Below are 16,486 nucleotides of genomic sequence, written 5' to 3'. Positions count from 1 at the left end.
GATATGCCTTGCCGCGGCCGTCTTCTATAATGACGCCTTACAACAGTGTCTAGGCGGTGGATGGAGTTACCAGTTAATTCTCTGAAGTGAAACTTCCCCCTGGGACAGCTGCCCAGAACATTTGCAATTTGCAGGGCTCTAGTGCTATTATTTATCTCAGATAACCTAAACGCGACCAATTTTTCCTGCTCTCTGCATTGTGTCTCTGTTTTGCTATCTTGGAATGCCCTTGATGGCTCCCAACAGCATTAAGCGTAACAACGTAGAAGTCATTACGTTGTCAACATATGACACTTATTCATAATGACTGTTTCTATCCCTATTGCGTCCATTCTGTCGCCTAGGGGATCCAACGCCACCCTGCGTCCTCTCGCGCCTGCTGTGCCTGCCCCTACTTCGACCCCTGTTATGCGGCAGATCGTAGTAATAACTCAGGTCTCGCTGGTCTTTTCGTATCCCGTTATCCCCCACATCGTACTCCAGTTCCTTTAAAAAAGTTTTGGACGTTTCAACTCGCATCTCTCCACTTGGATGCTGTGTCTAAGATTTACCGATAACTTTGAGTACAAATTCTAATTAATTCTGCCGGACTACAATGGTTGTACAAAAGCACAATCTTTTGCTGCATCTGTTCGAAGAATGTTGCTGGACTCGGATAGCCTGACTTTTCATACTCTGGCAGCATTACGACGTTGTGTTTTACGCAGTCTTGCGCGGTCTCCGATCAGTATGCTAACAGAAATGCCGCCTAATCTTATTCCTTCCCCGTGCGGTCCCGCATTCTTCCCGTTCACCACACCACTCATCCTCGTGTCCGAAGTAGAACTGATCCACCCCGTAACCCCTACCTTGGCTAACGTTCCTATCACCGCCACCGTTATGACCTAAAGTTTCCTCTAACTTCGCCAAACTCTCATATGATTCCCATGTGAGCCCTCGGTGACGTCGGCTGACCTCGTACTGGCGTTATCTAAACTTTAACAGAGACTTAAATCATTAGAGGCAGCCACCGCAATCGCCACAGTCCCATCACTGCTTTTATCCGCACTCGCAAGTTACTTCACGCTTTCAGCTCACCTTTCAGATTTAAGTTTTATTCCTGTGTGTTTGCCCTTAAAGATTCTAATTTAACTTCCAGCTCCTGTTTTGACACATAGTGGGCTCTAATCTGTTCCCAGTCTTTCACCTGTTGTGTCTGCACTGCTTCTTCTAGATCCTCAACCTCTTCACGTACTTTGTTCCGCTTTGATCTTTACTCTAAAAAAAATTGTCTATTGTTCTTTCCTAAATTCTTCCCATAACAGTCTACTTTGATCCAAACTTCTGGTTTAGACTCCTACACATCTCTGCAATTTTCTTAGTTGTATTTTCACCCTGAATTTTACTTTGATCGGTTGGAATTTTTCTTTCTTCTTCCATATCCTTGCTTACATCTTTCTTCAAATCCTCCTTTACAGTTTTCTTCAAAGCTAGACTCGCTAAACGATCCACGCTCAAGTCTTGACTCACTGAGTCTCACAGTTTTCTGTACATTTTTACATAATTGCGTGTGATCTGAGTTTGGACTAACAGTAACATCCCCAAGTCGGTGCTACAGTCGTGTGATTCATCTTGTAGACTACCAGGATCCACCGTCACACACACACACACACACACACACACACACACACACACACACACACACACACACTCTGTAAGTACGGCTCTCTGCCAGCGTCCTCAGTGTCTTGCTTACTAGGCAATGGAACTGCCTCCCGTTCAGTGTCCCAGCCTCAAACCTCATGTGAATATTTTCGAGTGACTCTCAGTTGTAATCACACGTCCCTTGTGTTCCTGATTCCGTCGAATTTTCCCTCATGTTACATTTCATCCGCCACGAAGTACTTTCGGACCGGTTTCGTGACTCCATTTTACGAGAAAAACATGAACGAACAGAAACTTGTAAATTTAGAACTTGAAAATACAAAATCAACTACATACACTTATCAGTCTTCCTCCTACTGTCCCCATAAAATCACACATTACAAAAAACGAAATGATAAAAATCCCAAAAATCACAGTATATGAAAAAGGACACAAAAACCAACTTTCAAATTATAAATGTAAAAACACAAAACAACACCGTGTTAAGATAACTGCGGGAAAACAAGAAGAATCGTTTAAACCTGGAAGCAATTTTTATATTAGACATCCTGTATATATTTCCTAATTTTCTTTTGTTAACTGATTCCCAGACATTTGTACCTAACACTCGAAAATTCCGAAAGCAACGTCCGTTGTGTGAAACCTATCTCTTAAATAATCTGAATGGAGAATAGATCAGTCAGTTACTTCAATTGATGTACTTCCTTCTTTCAAGAATAGAGCTATAGGCTCATTTAAATACTGCTTGCATCTGATAATTATCTCAAAAGAAGTCACAACGAATAGCTTTCTTATTGGACATTGTTGTGATGTGAAACGTATCTGTCAAAGTAACAAAGAATAGATTAGCTAGTTACTTCAAATTATACACCTCCTTACTTTAAGAATCGTACTACAGGCCTAATCACTACTTGCGTCTGCTATTCATTTAGAAAGAAAGCCCAACGGGTAGTTTTTACATTCAAGATGTTAATAAAGGAGGCAAGATAGGACTATAAATTAATTACTGAGGTTTCCAACGCGCTCTTCCACAAATACATTAGAGACGTGGGACGGGATTGCAATGCAGAAATCGGGAGTTACTTTTCAGCATAAAGTCTGAACAGTTCGTTAAACAATTCTGTTGAACGTGGAGCAAGTACAGGCAAAACAACAGCATCCGCAAAATAATAGGTTGGTGTGGTCCTCTACTCCAAGGTTCAATGAAATGCATCAGAGCACGGAATCAGAACAATGATATGTGGTGGTTGGGATAACATAGGGAAAGATGAATCAGCAAAATGATTCCGGCATCCGTGCACTCGCTCACACCACAACAACACGAAAGTAATTACGCATTATTACTACCAAAACTGCCACAAAGCCCAATAGCAACTCATAAGGGAAATCCCATCGCACCCACACCTCTCAGATGCAGTGGTAAGATGGACCAGTGCATAGCCCGTCAAAAGCTGAACATAGGTCAGGTGTGAAAATAGGAAGAAGATGTACTGAACTATGAGAACAGAAGCAAAATGAAAAAAAATTAACGGTGCAAGCTTAATACGTCTAACATAGAGCTAAATTGCAGAGCCACTGCCGCTTGGTTATGTGGTCATAGCGTTGGACTGCGAAGATGGAGGTCTGTGTTCGAATCTTCCTAGTACCCCATTTTTTTTTCTCACAAAATTATGAACTGCCCGTCCGGTCATTGACGTGCCTGTTCGCTGTATTGAAATTTGTATCTGTGTCGTGTAACTTTCGTTTGCAGCAGCGAGATGTAACGAAGGGACCTCCAGACGTAATACCTCCTATTTGTTCTACACAAGTACTTCGTGTTATGATTCTTCAGATCCGTTTTGGGAATTTTGACTCTCGAATTCCTTTGTTGCAACACAGTTCACACCCTTTACGTGTTGTTTTCATTTCTGTGAGAGGTCTGTGGGACATCTCGCCTGCTCTCACTATTCATCACATTCATTTGCGACGGTAATATATTCTTACCACATAAGTCATATTCTATAACGAATTTATGTTATGATAATTGCCAAGACTGCAGAAGGAGAAAAGACTCGTCAGTGACCAGACGTACAGCTCATAATTTTGTGAAAAAAGACGTACAAGGGAGATTTGAACACGAATCTCCATCTTTAGAGCCAACATCGTGACTACACAACCACGATGCGTCCTTCTCCCAATTCAGTTGTTGCACATCCTGAGCTTCGACCATTCCCTGTTTATATTTTGCTTCTTTGTTCACAGTTCAGTACACCTTCATCCTGTTTTCACACTTGATCTGTGTTCAGTTTTTGACGGGCTATGCACTGGGCCACCTCGGCACTACATCTGATGGATGGAGAGGGGAGGGGGGTGTACACTGGCGAGTTTCCCTTCTCAGCGGAGAATATGAGGTGCAACGTGAGCTAACCGACACATCTTCACACAAGGGACAATACATGCAAAGAAAAAATCGGGTTATAGCTCGAGAAAATTTTCAGAAAAATAGTAGAGCGTACAAACGATCCACGAACGTTGAGGGATTGAAAATGTTCAAATGTGTGTGAAATCTTATGGGACTTAATTGCTAAGGTCATTAGTCCCTAAGCTTACACACTATTTAACCTAAAGGACACACACACACACACACACACACACACACACACACACACACACACCCCGAGGGAGGACTCGAACCTCCGCCGGGACCAGCCGCACAGTCCATGACTGCAGCGCCTTAGACCGCTCGGCTAATCCCGCGCGGCTTGAAGGACTGAGTATATGTCGAATAATTATGGAACGACGAGCTAAAGGTGATCATGTTCCACAGACCGGGAAAGTCCACTGAACTACCCAGTTTTGGAATCACAAAAATAATTTGGCAATGCAAATACTTATTCCACACTACAGGTTGAGATCAGTCTACCGATTGATTGGAAAATGCAACACATTTTAGTCAGCTCATTTGTGACTGAGAAACCCAGATTCTCTCAATGAAAAAGTATTGATTTACAATGGAAGAATTCGACTGAAATTTAGAATACGTTTCGTATAATGCTCACGTGCTGCAGGTGCCTACATTTAGTGTAGGTTAACAAAGAATAGGCTGAGACTCTTCCATTGACAATACTGGTTGCACAAATCTGCAGACATCCAACTTCGGAAAACTCGTGCAAAATATAAAATTCAGTCCTGCGCATGCCGTAGTTTCGTTTAGTAAATTTATCCTACTGAGAACGAATACACTACTATACACTGCTGGTGTGGGAAGGCAGTCTTTTTGTTCTACCCTACACTTGGTACTCACCCACCGACAAAGTATTGTTACTAAAAAAAATTCAAGACGACGTTAAATACTTACAGGAAATTATTTACACCATACACAATACCCTGCCTACCAAAAGAAACCGAAATAAACATGATTAAAACGCATGTACTAATAATAATTCAAATACCTCCATCCGTCGACTGCCCAAATGTCTGTCACCGGGCCCCAGCAGAACAGCCAGTGCCATTTTCGCACGAAAGCCTCACCGTTTCCCCTGCCCTGTGATGTTGGATGCCACCGAAGATGTGAACATCATTATCTGCCAACTTAATTCTTTTACCTAGTATTATACCAGCTTTGATCACTTGCCTTTCTACGTCCTCTGCAGCTATTTGGAAACTTGCAGCCGGAGACGGACGCTGCTGGCTACTCTCACGAAAACTCGCATTCACTCGTTTCAGTTACGTTCAGCAAGTTACATGATGGAACAAGGCCATGGAAATGATTCAGGTGCCTCTCCTCCCGAGAGGCTCATGACGCAAAAAAAGCCACAGATACATGATAAGGGAGGCGTCTAATGAAACCACACAAACGGTACCTATACATACACACAACGAAGACACTTTGTCGCTCACTGCAGCGTCTTAAGGAGATAGTTTGCTACTCTGTTCGTCAGTTTATGTATACAGATATCAGTGGTCCTATCATGACCCGAAGATGTTTAGGTGAGCCCTCCAGTTATAACTGCTGTCTAGACCAGTCCCTTTCACAAAGAAAGAGGGACAAATGAACTTAATTTCATAATTCCAACCACAAATTTGAATTGCGCGCAAAATTTAGAGTTTATTGGTAAAAATCTCTGATTGCTCGGATCATTAATTAAAAGATCACGAAACTTAATTGGTTAACTCATGGAGTTAGATTGAGTTTCCCCGTCGAACAATACTCCGCCAACTGACTGCCTACTTGGAGGACTAACGAGTGGATGGAACGAAGTAATTTTCACACTCTTTATCTGTTTAGTGTAGGACATGCTCAAGATGGCGAAATTACTTAAAAGTGCCTGGTTGTTACATTTGAATTTCAGTTGAAGCCATGCGGTGATGGAGGCATATCAGTTCCACTCTTATTCGTGGAACTGCCGCCCAAACAAGTGTCTCAACGTGGGAGTCAAGGAGACCGAGCCATCTGCTGGAGTGAGTTTGCTCCAACGGTTCGCTTCCTCCCTGGCTGGAGGGGACATACTTGCTAGCTGCGAACGCGCACTATGGGGCGGCGTCCGAATTTACAAACTGCATGAACAGCCACTCTGCAGCCCCATTCGGTTGCTGATCTCGGACGTTTATTGATCGCGGATAGTAGGAGTACGGCAGTTGCCGCCATTCTGATACACTAGCGTTGCCTTCCACCACCCTGAACAGCCTTGTGTTAAGACCATCCGGTTTGGTCAGCATGTTTCTCATTCGTAAGCGCGCAATAATTGCTTACGTGCGATCATGCTGTTTTTCACCGTGAGAGTTCCGCATCGCAGCTCCATTGATCGCAATGTAGTAAGCACATTCATTCGGCCCCTACTTCTATGTGTATGAGATTATTTTTATATTTTATTGTTTGTTTAAGTTAAACATTTCTCTCTCTCTCTCTCTCTCTCTCTCTCTCTCTGTGTGTGTGTACTAAATCGATTCGCGAATGGATATCTGCTTGTCTGATGCGTTTTTCTATTTTCATTCCTTGTCCTGTAGCAAGCAGGCATCTCACAAAGTTACCAAGAATTATGGATGCTTTCTATAAAACACTGTGACAGGCTACTTTGCATTTGTGTGTCTTTCTGCAACATTTATTCAAATTTAATTACATTTACTGGCTATCATTGTTCTGTAGATTTCCTGTGTGCATTTTTCTTCAAATGAAACTGTCAGTTAGGAGATAAAATACCTGCCAAGTGAAGTATTGATGGTCCAGGGAGAGCAGATTAGAAGGTCTGTGCTACTACCTAGTATTGGGATAAAACCAGTTCTGGAGCAATTTTGATATCAAATTTATATCAAATTAATTATACAAATTAATTAATTGATCAATTAATTATTTTCCACTTCTTGATATCATGGATTTTCCCCAGCCAGCTCATGTGTACCCCTCAGGAAACTCCCAGCTCCCTCACCTCATGTGACTTAATCAAAGATGGCGGCCCGAGAAAAAGATGGCGAGAAATTCAAATTTATTAGCAGGAATATAAAATTTTTTGCATATTCACCCTGATGTTCAAAATGGTTCAAATGGCTCTACGCACTATGGAACTTAACATCTGAGGTCCCCTAGACTTAGAACTACATAAACCTAACTAACCTAAGGACATCACACACATCCATGCCCGAGCCAGGATTCGAACCTGCGACCGTAGCAGCAGCGTGGTTCCGAACTAAAGCGCCTAGAACCGCTCGGCCACAGCAGCTGGCTTGAAGTTCAGAGACCAACTAACCTGTATCATAACATCAACACCAGACGGCGCTGTTTGCCATCCCGATCCCCTCTGGGGCGCGAACCTCCATGTTAATGGTTCCAGACTTGTAAAAGGCTCGGCATTTAAATGTATCTGCGGTAAATCCCGGTATGTTGAACAATATGATTTTCTTCCACCATCCTGCAAACTGGAACGTTCTGAGATGTGTTTTCGAAATATCCCAAAAAGGCTCACACAGTGAGCAATAACAAAATACCAGTACACTGACCACCACATTCCAAACGTGTATGAGTCTGCAGACGAAAGTTTCTTTCCGAATACAGCCCTACAGAAGTGATCTTATTGTCTCCTCCCAAATTAGTGGGCAGATGATTCAAGAACTCAAACGGGATCCCTGGAGTAAAGACGATATTCTCTTCAAGGAACCCTATTGAGAACTGGCATTTGAAACTGACCGCGAAAGGATTCTGCTGCCTCAAACACACATTCTGCATAAGGACAACGAAGATACAAGAAATTAGCGCTCATAGGGAGGCATATAGGTATCCATTTTCCCTTGCTGTATTTGCGAGTGGAATTGGAAAGTGAATGGCTAGTAGTGGTACAGGATACCCTTCACCGCACACCGTACGATGGCTTGTGAAGTGAGCATATTTAGTCTGCCTGCTGAGATGTCAGTCCATCCATTTAAAGCCACAAAAAATCACGGAAGAATGTTGTCTCTTATTCATTGAGAAAAAAAGAACTTCTGCTGCTGAGCGTCTCTCTGTAGAAACTTTCGTATTAGCTCTTAATTTTCTCACTGCAGTCACTTCACGATAAGTAAGCGAGAGGTTGCAGTATGTTTGCCCACAACACTTACAAGAAACAGTATGGATCTCACCTATTAACTCCCCTTTCATCACGGTATAGCTGACCTACAGTATTCTCCAGTTTTTAGCATACAGAATTTAAATTCACCTGTTTACGACGAATAAAAGATGTCTCCCCAGCTAAGGTACAGAGCCCTGCTAATTCCCTTGAAATCTCAACATGTCCCAATAGCACTCTTACAATTAGTTAGAAGGCTGACAGGTAGAGATCTATCACAATGTGAAAAATAGTACACTGACATACAGGAGGAAATTAATAACCATGCATAGTATACATGGGTTGCACAAAGAAATTCAAAAGCATCACCTACAATTCATCGATATCAAATGACTAACTATAAATATCCCTAATAATCTAATCTCCTTTATTGTACTCCTGTGCTTACCGTGCTAGAAATACAATAGTGTAATTGTGTCCAAGCGTTAAAGGATAGCACAGTGACTCTCTCCTAGCTATTTTTGTAACACCCAACTGAATAAAACTATGAACTATAAAAACTTTGTAAAATCACCTAGTAGAGACTCAATAAAATTTGACCATGTCTCTCTCGTCCAGTATATCGAGAAACAAATATCATCTGTGTGTTGGCATCAACCAAATGTATTGGTTCACTGGAGCAGGCAACCAGTCAACGAAGCCACTTCCATGGACCTGTGGAATGTTTCGTTGCCTCTGCTGGAGGAAGACCATATCGACTATCAAATGTACAATCGGCTTTCAAGTGACTAATGCACTGGCTTTTCAGATTTATGCTTTCTGGTAGAAAGAAGTGCTGCCTGCTATTTGGAATCATGTCTCTCTCTATTCACCAACATACTTGCTTTGGAACCTATGATGATGTATTTTACTGATTACAGCCACTGGTAAATCATATCTCGAAACGAGTTACCTTTTTTGAACCTATCTGCAAAACTCTAGCATGGATTTAGACAGTCCATCTTGTCTCTGCTCCCTCCTCCTTGCAGCTTTGTCCATGTGATTGTTCCAGTTTGAGACGGAACTGATCGGAAGTCTGAGAGCGCTATATCCACCGCCTTCTGCATCCTGTGGAGAAACAGGGTGAGCTAAGTTAATGTGACAGGGCCATGCTTAGATCACTCGGAGGAAATGGGAACACGGTGTCATAGCTCTGCCAGCCATGTACAATGTGTAAGCCCAGCGCCAAACGAAACTTTCTCCTGCAAACACGAGGTAGTAGAAAAGACATTATGAGCAGCTGTGATAGTGTTTCTTATCGGGAAAATTAGGAAGACTTCACACCATAAGGAAACTGGAAAAAGGATGAGGATTTTGCTACTGCAGTGCAGTGTGTCTCTGAATCACATACAGGTACTACAGATCAAAGGAGATCTGCATCCCTCAGGGTGTATTCATGTCTGTCACCAAAAAATTCTCTCTATCCTCGTTATTTTGTACCATCCAAAAGAGAAAAACTATGACCAACAACAACTCCACTAATGTCACTGATAGGGAATTCAATACGATATTACCACGTTCCTCTCTTCCAATATATTGAAAACAAATACTGTCTGAGTGGTGATTTCGAGCATATGTGGCTATCCTACTAAATTTACAGGTATTGCTGCATTGGAGCAGGTGGCCAGTGATCGAAGTCACTTGTGCAGTCCGATGTAAAGTTTCATCGCCTATATTGTAGGAGGGCCATATCCCACACACTATCAGTCACACAAGAAGGTCCCTGTGCTCTTTTATATGTAGTCTGATACATTTTTTTTTCTGCTGTAACATATCCAGGCAGTGTGTGCCTGCAGCTTTGTACACCGCCATACATTTTGCTTTTCCACCATGACTCCGAGGTCTGTGTCAGGTGCTAAGCTGACATTAACATGTTTCGATCCATTGGTTCTTACAGAAACCTGGATATCGCTTGGTGTAAACTATGCTTCTCCCACAACACATAGGATGATTGAAATAAAACACAGAGGCGGTGTTTCTTATGGACAAAAACCGTGGAAGACGTCATAAAATATGAAAACTGGAAGAATTTGTGGCATTGTGGAGTGTTTCCAAACACGTGTTTGGAGGTGATGACCTCTGCATTTAATGTCGTCTTCCACAGTGATGGGGTAGCAGGTGTCTCACTGTTCCATTTCGATTGGTTCCTTATGTGGCAGCCATGTATGCAATCACTGTTTCATTGCTGGAAAGCCCCAGAAGGTGTTGCTCGCACCAAGAATCTCTCCATCTCAAACAAGTGGTATCAGTCAATCATCATATGGTAATCAGCAGCATACCAGTGGACAGATGGGATGGAAAAGACACAGTTGATGTAGGTCATTGTACTATAACAAGCACAACCGTTGACAGTATGATCAATTTTAGCAATTTAACAGCTTTCCCGTAATTTCAACGCTGACATGGCAGCATGCTTCCAAATTTATCATCGCTCAACCACCTCCACTACTTTGCGATTACCTTATGATAGACGACTGTGCAGTACATCCATTCATGGTTAATTCTTGAACATACACACCAAAGTATACCACATAGTGCCATATACTGATGCAATATATTTCTATCACTTCCATCATAGCGCGTAATTTACGATTAAGATTTCACATCTTTTCCTACACTGGTATTAGTCACAGAGCATTCTCACATTCTTAGGGTAAAGTTGGAGTTTGAAAGATCTTCCCGCATTGTCTTTGACCAAACCTCCCTACAATACAGTCACCATTTTAATTTGCAGCTGATCAGAAGTGGAGGGATACTATATGCACTACATTCCACATCTCATAAAGGAACAGAGCGAGCTGAGTCCAAAATTGCTATTCAGCGATGGCTGTTCTGCACCAGTTTTATTCACAGCACCCATCGAAGTGCAAAAGATCTCTCCAGATGCGCATACTAAAGACATTAGCACCTCTTATCAGTGCATAGTGGGTATGAGTATTGTGATGAAATAAAAGACGGTTCAGAAGGAACGTGTGGTTTATGCATGGTGGAGCCACCGACTGATGGAGTTTGAATCATTTTACATAAGTCAACTGTGCTATCAATTCTAAAGTTCTACTGTCTGCAGTCAGTAGTAAGAAGATACTGGCAGCAGAGAGATGATCGTAGAACATACACACATGCACTCCTAAGGCTACATGTTTCTGACGCAAACACGCTATAATGTTATAGCCATGTGGTCTCCAAAATATGAGTCATGTGGAACACTCATGTGCAACACACTATGCAGGACATGTGTGTCCAACATCTGACATGCATCCATCCTGCAAGTTTTCTGTGCCACTCACTGCTGTGACAAACTTAGATGATAAAACTACTCCCTTCCACCCCAAAGTAAAAGCTTAGAGCCCTTGTGATATATGCACGATAAAGCTTTCCGGGGTGCATAGTGCCCTCTGTTCCACTGTTCTCACCCAGGAACAGTTCAGAAATTATACTATACTCACATCAGTCCTAAAAAACGATCACAGCAACGAAGGACGCCTCTTACAAGGAAACAAATGCATAGCATCAGTGTTTGAAACGTGAAATTACTCAACACGCTCCACCAACTCCGTACACAGTACAACAGTCAAGCAAATGCATACACAGGGACTGCACTACCTCACAAACACCTGCCACTAACTTAGAATATGAACTGAAGACTTGATTTATGACCAAGATGTGGCAGGGGAATCGAGTACTTCACTCAAATCTTAGTTCATCAAGAGGAGAGTGCTAAAATAAGATTTCCATAGGACATGTTTCATCACACATGCGTTGGAAGTCCTCTACTGACTGTGGTATGGTGAGGTTTGCTGTTAACGATCACATATAGATAGTGCTCTAAGACACACACAAAACATTAGTCGAACAAAAGTTATACCACACAATTTATACACCCAGAGAGAAAGATGTGAAGAAATGGTTAAATGTACATGGCCTGCAGCAACATCTCCCTCAGTTTAAATGCATCATCAGTCCGTCATTAAATCATACCGCGTTACCACCTCATCTCAAGCGATCACTCCATCTACTTTCTATCATCCTTGAACCCAGATCCATGTCAATTTAGAGGCAGGTGGTTCTCTTTTCCAGAGAAGCGTCAAAGAGAGCAGTCACCTTGCATGTATCACTATTACCTCAATATACATACAGCAGAATCTCGTTAAGAAAAACGAAACAGCCATAGTTCTGCAAGGTATTTGTTAGCAAACACCGCATGGTTGTGATTGGTGGAGAGGACAGAGAAGCACATTGTAAATACTGTTTATGTTTCAAAACACCTAAACAGCCCTGCACAGGGTCATACACGGAATCCATTGTGTAGAGCAGCCTGTAGAAAGCCTCCAGAGATGTCATAGAAGCGTGTGGAATGGTTACCTGGTAAGTTTAATCTGATTGCAGGAAAAAAATTACCACCGTGCAAAGGGGCTCTCTTATCAATTAATTAGCCTGTTGATTTGATATCAATGACATGCCACTAGGCGTTTGGTTGCAAGGGTGAGAGTACCACAGGTACGACTCGAGAGCTGGAGTTTTAACCAGGCGTTTTTTCGTTCTAGTGAGATCTTTTAACAGAACCAACACAGGGTGAGACGATAATCGTAATAAAATCAGTGATACATACTATAAACCTGATATTTAGAGCTCCTCTGTGCTGTTACCTTGGGAGACTTCGTATATGAAGAGCCATTTGGTTACTTTAAGACAAAGTTCACAAGTGAGGAGAAATCTTGTGATATAGAGTATGCTGTTAGCGCTCCATCGTGAGCCAAAAAATGAGTCCAACATTCTAGTCCTGTGATGCAGGACGTAACAGATAAGGAAACATATTTTTCTGCCTGATGAGAGAATACTTGGAGGAAGTATAGCCTATGCCGTAGTGTTGTACAGGATTATCACAAGAAGTAACGATACTTTAGCGACGTGAAAAGGCCCGTATTGTCCAGTTTCTTCCATCTTCGAAAATAATTCGTTTAAATGGAAGGAATTACATTTCATGTGAGAAATTCGAGGTGTATTGACAAAAAATAATCCCCGTTTCTGATTTTTTCCACTGAATAAATATCGTACGATATACACTACTGGCCATTAAAATTGCTATACAAAGAAGAAATGCAGATGATAAACGGGTATTCATTGGACAAATATATTATACTAGAACTGACATGTGATTACATTTTCACGCAATTTCGGTGCATAGATCCTGAGAAATCAGTACCCAGAACAACCACCTCTGGCCGTAGTAACGGCCTTGATACGCCTGGGCATTGAGTCAAACAGAGCTTGGATGGCGTGTACAGGTACAGGTGCCCATGCAGCTTCAACACGATACCACAGTTCATCAAGAGTAGTGACTGGCGTATTGTGACGAGCCAGTTGCTCGCCACCATTGACCAGACATTTTGCATTTTCAATTGGTGGGAGATCTGGAGAATGTGCTGGCCAGGGCAGAAGTCGAACATTTTCTGTTTCCAGAAAGGCCCGTACAGGACCTGCAACATGCGGTCGTGCATTATCCTGCTGAAATGTAGGGTTTCACAAGGATCGAATGAAGGGTAGAGCCACGGGTCGTAACACATCTGAAATGTAACGTCCACTGTTCAAAGTGCCGTCAATGCGAACAAGAGGTGACAGACGTGTAACCGATAGCACCCCATACCATCACGCCGGGTGATACGCCAGTATGGCGATGACGAATACACGCTTCCAATGTGCGTTCACCGCGATGTCGCCAAACACGGATGCGACCTTCATGAGGTTGTAAACAGAACCTGGATTTATCCGAAAAAATGACGTTTTGCCATTCGTGCACCCAGGTTCGTCTTTGAGTACACCATCACAGACGCTCCTGTCTGTAATGCAGCGTCAAGGGTAACCGCAGCCATGGTCTCTGAGCTGATAGTCCATGCTGCTGCAAACGTCGTCGAACTGTTCGTGCAGATAGTTGTTGTCTTGCAAACGTCCCCATCTGTTGACTCAGGGATCGAGACGTGGCTTCACGATCCGTTAGAGCCATGCTGATAAGATGCCTGTCATCTCGACTGCTAGTGATACGAGGCCGTTGGGATCCAGCACGGCGTTCTGTATTACCCTCCTGAACACCCCGATTCCATATTCTGCTAACAGTCATTGAATCTCGACCAACGCGAGCAGCAATGTCGCGATACGATAAACCGCAATCGCGATAGGCTACAATCCAACCTTTATCAAAGTCGGAAACGTGACGGTACGCATTTCTCCTCCTTACACGAGGCATTACAACAACGTTTCACCAGGCAACGCCGGTCAACTGCTTTTTGTGTATGAGAAATCGTTTGGAAGCGTTCCTCTTGTCAGCACGTTGTAGGTGTAGCCACCGGCTCCAACCTTGTGTGAATACTCTGAAAAGCTAATCATTTGCATATCACGTCATCTTCTTCCTGTTGGTTAAATTTCGCGTCTGTAGCACGTAATCTTCGTGGTGTAACAGGTTTAATGGCCAGTAGGGTATTTCCCATGTTTCTGTTGGCTAGAATGCTACTTGTGATGTGTAAATAGGTATGTGTGTGTTTTGTTCTCAAATTATTTTGCTACAGGAGGCCCGTTTATAGGGCAGGATTTTACAGGTGCATCGGGAGTGTGTGTCGCTGTCCTAATATTATTATTCCACGTCCTTATGTTCCTCCCAGCAGCAGCCATTCACTTCTGTCCTGCCTGTAGGGCTGTTGGCTACATGCCTGGAGCAAATCTCCAGCGCTACACTAATACCAAAAATACCCACTACACATCCAGCAGCTATTGACGAAACTGGATGGAACTACTGTCTGATTACAACTCAAATTGTTTAAATAAACAGTATATCGCTCTGTGTACAAAATAAAGGGTCATGTCAGTCCTATCCAGCACCCCAGCACAGACTGCCCCCTTTTCTCGCCAGTTTCCATATGGGGGAACAAAGGAGGGAGGAGTGGAGACTGGGGATGGCAAATAGCGCCCTCTAGGTCAGTTGATCACCGAACCTCAGCATGAATACACACAAAATTTGATATTCCCGCCAATAAATTTGAATTTACTGCCATATTTTCCTGGTCCTCTACCCCGTATTACGCCATTACGTCATGGGAGGGATGGGGGCTGGGAGTTCCTTGAAGAGGACCCACATGCCAGCTGGAGAAACCCATGAGGCATCGTCAAAGGTGAGTGGTAATTCATTGATTATTTACTTAATTTGCATAATTAATTTTATATCAAAATTGCACCAGAACAGGCTTTGTCCCACTGCTCTGTTTTCTAGGGAAACCGTGATAGGCAGTGATTTCCCCAGATTCGTCAACTACAGACCAATCGCTACACTATCAGACTTCCCCAGAGCAGTTGTGATGATACCCTTATCTGATGAACACTCGCTTTAAAGGACAGGATACGGTGTTCTATTAAGAAGTCTTCGAGCGACTCTCGTGTCTGGAAACCTAATCGGTGTGCTCGGCCCTTCAATACCTGACTACAGTGGGACGACACTGCCTTGCTGACCAGTAGCCGGAGTGCCAACACGGGCATCGCTCGCCTGCAACGTCAATTCCCGATTGTAGAAGATTGAATCAAGGGATACACAATTATCAACGCAAGCAAAACGAGAGCAGTGATGTTCACGCGTAACCGCTCCGGTTTGAGAGACTGGCTGCTCCTTCGCAATCTGGAAATCCCACGGAGCAATCGGATCAAGTACCTAAGCGTAACATTCAAAAAGAAGTTACTTTTTAAACTGCATTTATGGGATAAGGGGATCAAGATTTTCCAACTGATCAGCCATCCCCGTACTGGCCAGCTTGCAGATGAACGTCAGTATGAAACATCGCCTTTATAGAGAAACATAGCTGCCAGATATTTTATATTGTGTTCCACGTGGGGGATAACATCTCGACTTCGCAAAATCGATGTCTTAGAATCATTCTTGGGGCGCCCAGGTGGGCAAGAATCCACAACCTACATGACGAGCTTAACCAACCAACCAAATATTCAGGAAACCATCATCCAGCACGTACACAAACCAGGATCACTATGACCAATGGCATGTACCCTATGATATGTTGGATCAGTAGCCCCTAAGCATTGGCACCGTGTCCAGATGTCTCAGGCAATTGTCGAAGTCCTGCAGTAACCATCCACCTCAACTTTCACCAACCTACTATAAGGGAGGAAGGACACTAAGCCCCACGCCCTCATCAAGAGATTGCAATGAATACTAAGTAACACGTGGACCATCCACAAAGGTATTCCCGCCACTAAGCTGAAGCATTTCGTCACAAAAAAAAAAAGTCCAGCAG

This window comes from Schistocerca serialis, chromosome 9 (assembly GCF_023864345.2).
Source record: "Schistocerca serialis cubense isolate TAMUIC-IGC-003099 chromosome 9, iqSchSeri2.2, whole genome shotgun sequence".
NCBI classification, from domain to species: domain Eukaryota; kingdom Metazoa; phylum Arthropoda; class Insecta; order Orthoptera; family Acrididae; genus Schistocerca; species Schistocerca serialis.
Note: the sequence above shows the minus strand (reverse complement) of the source record.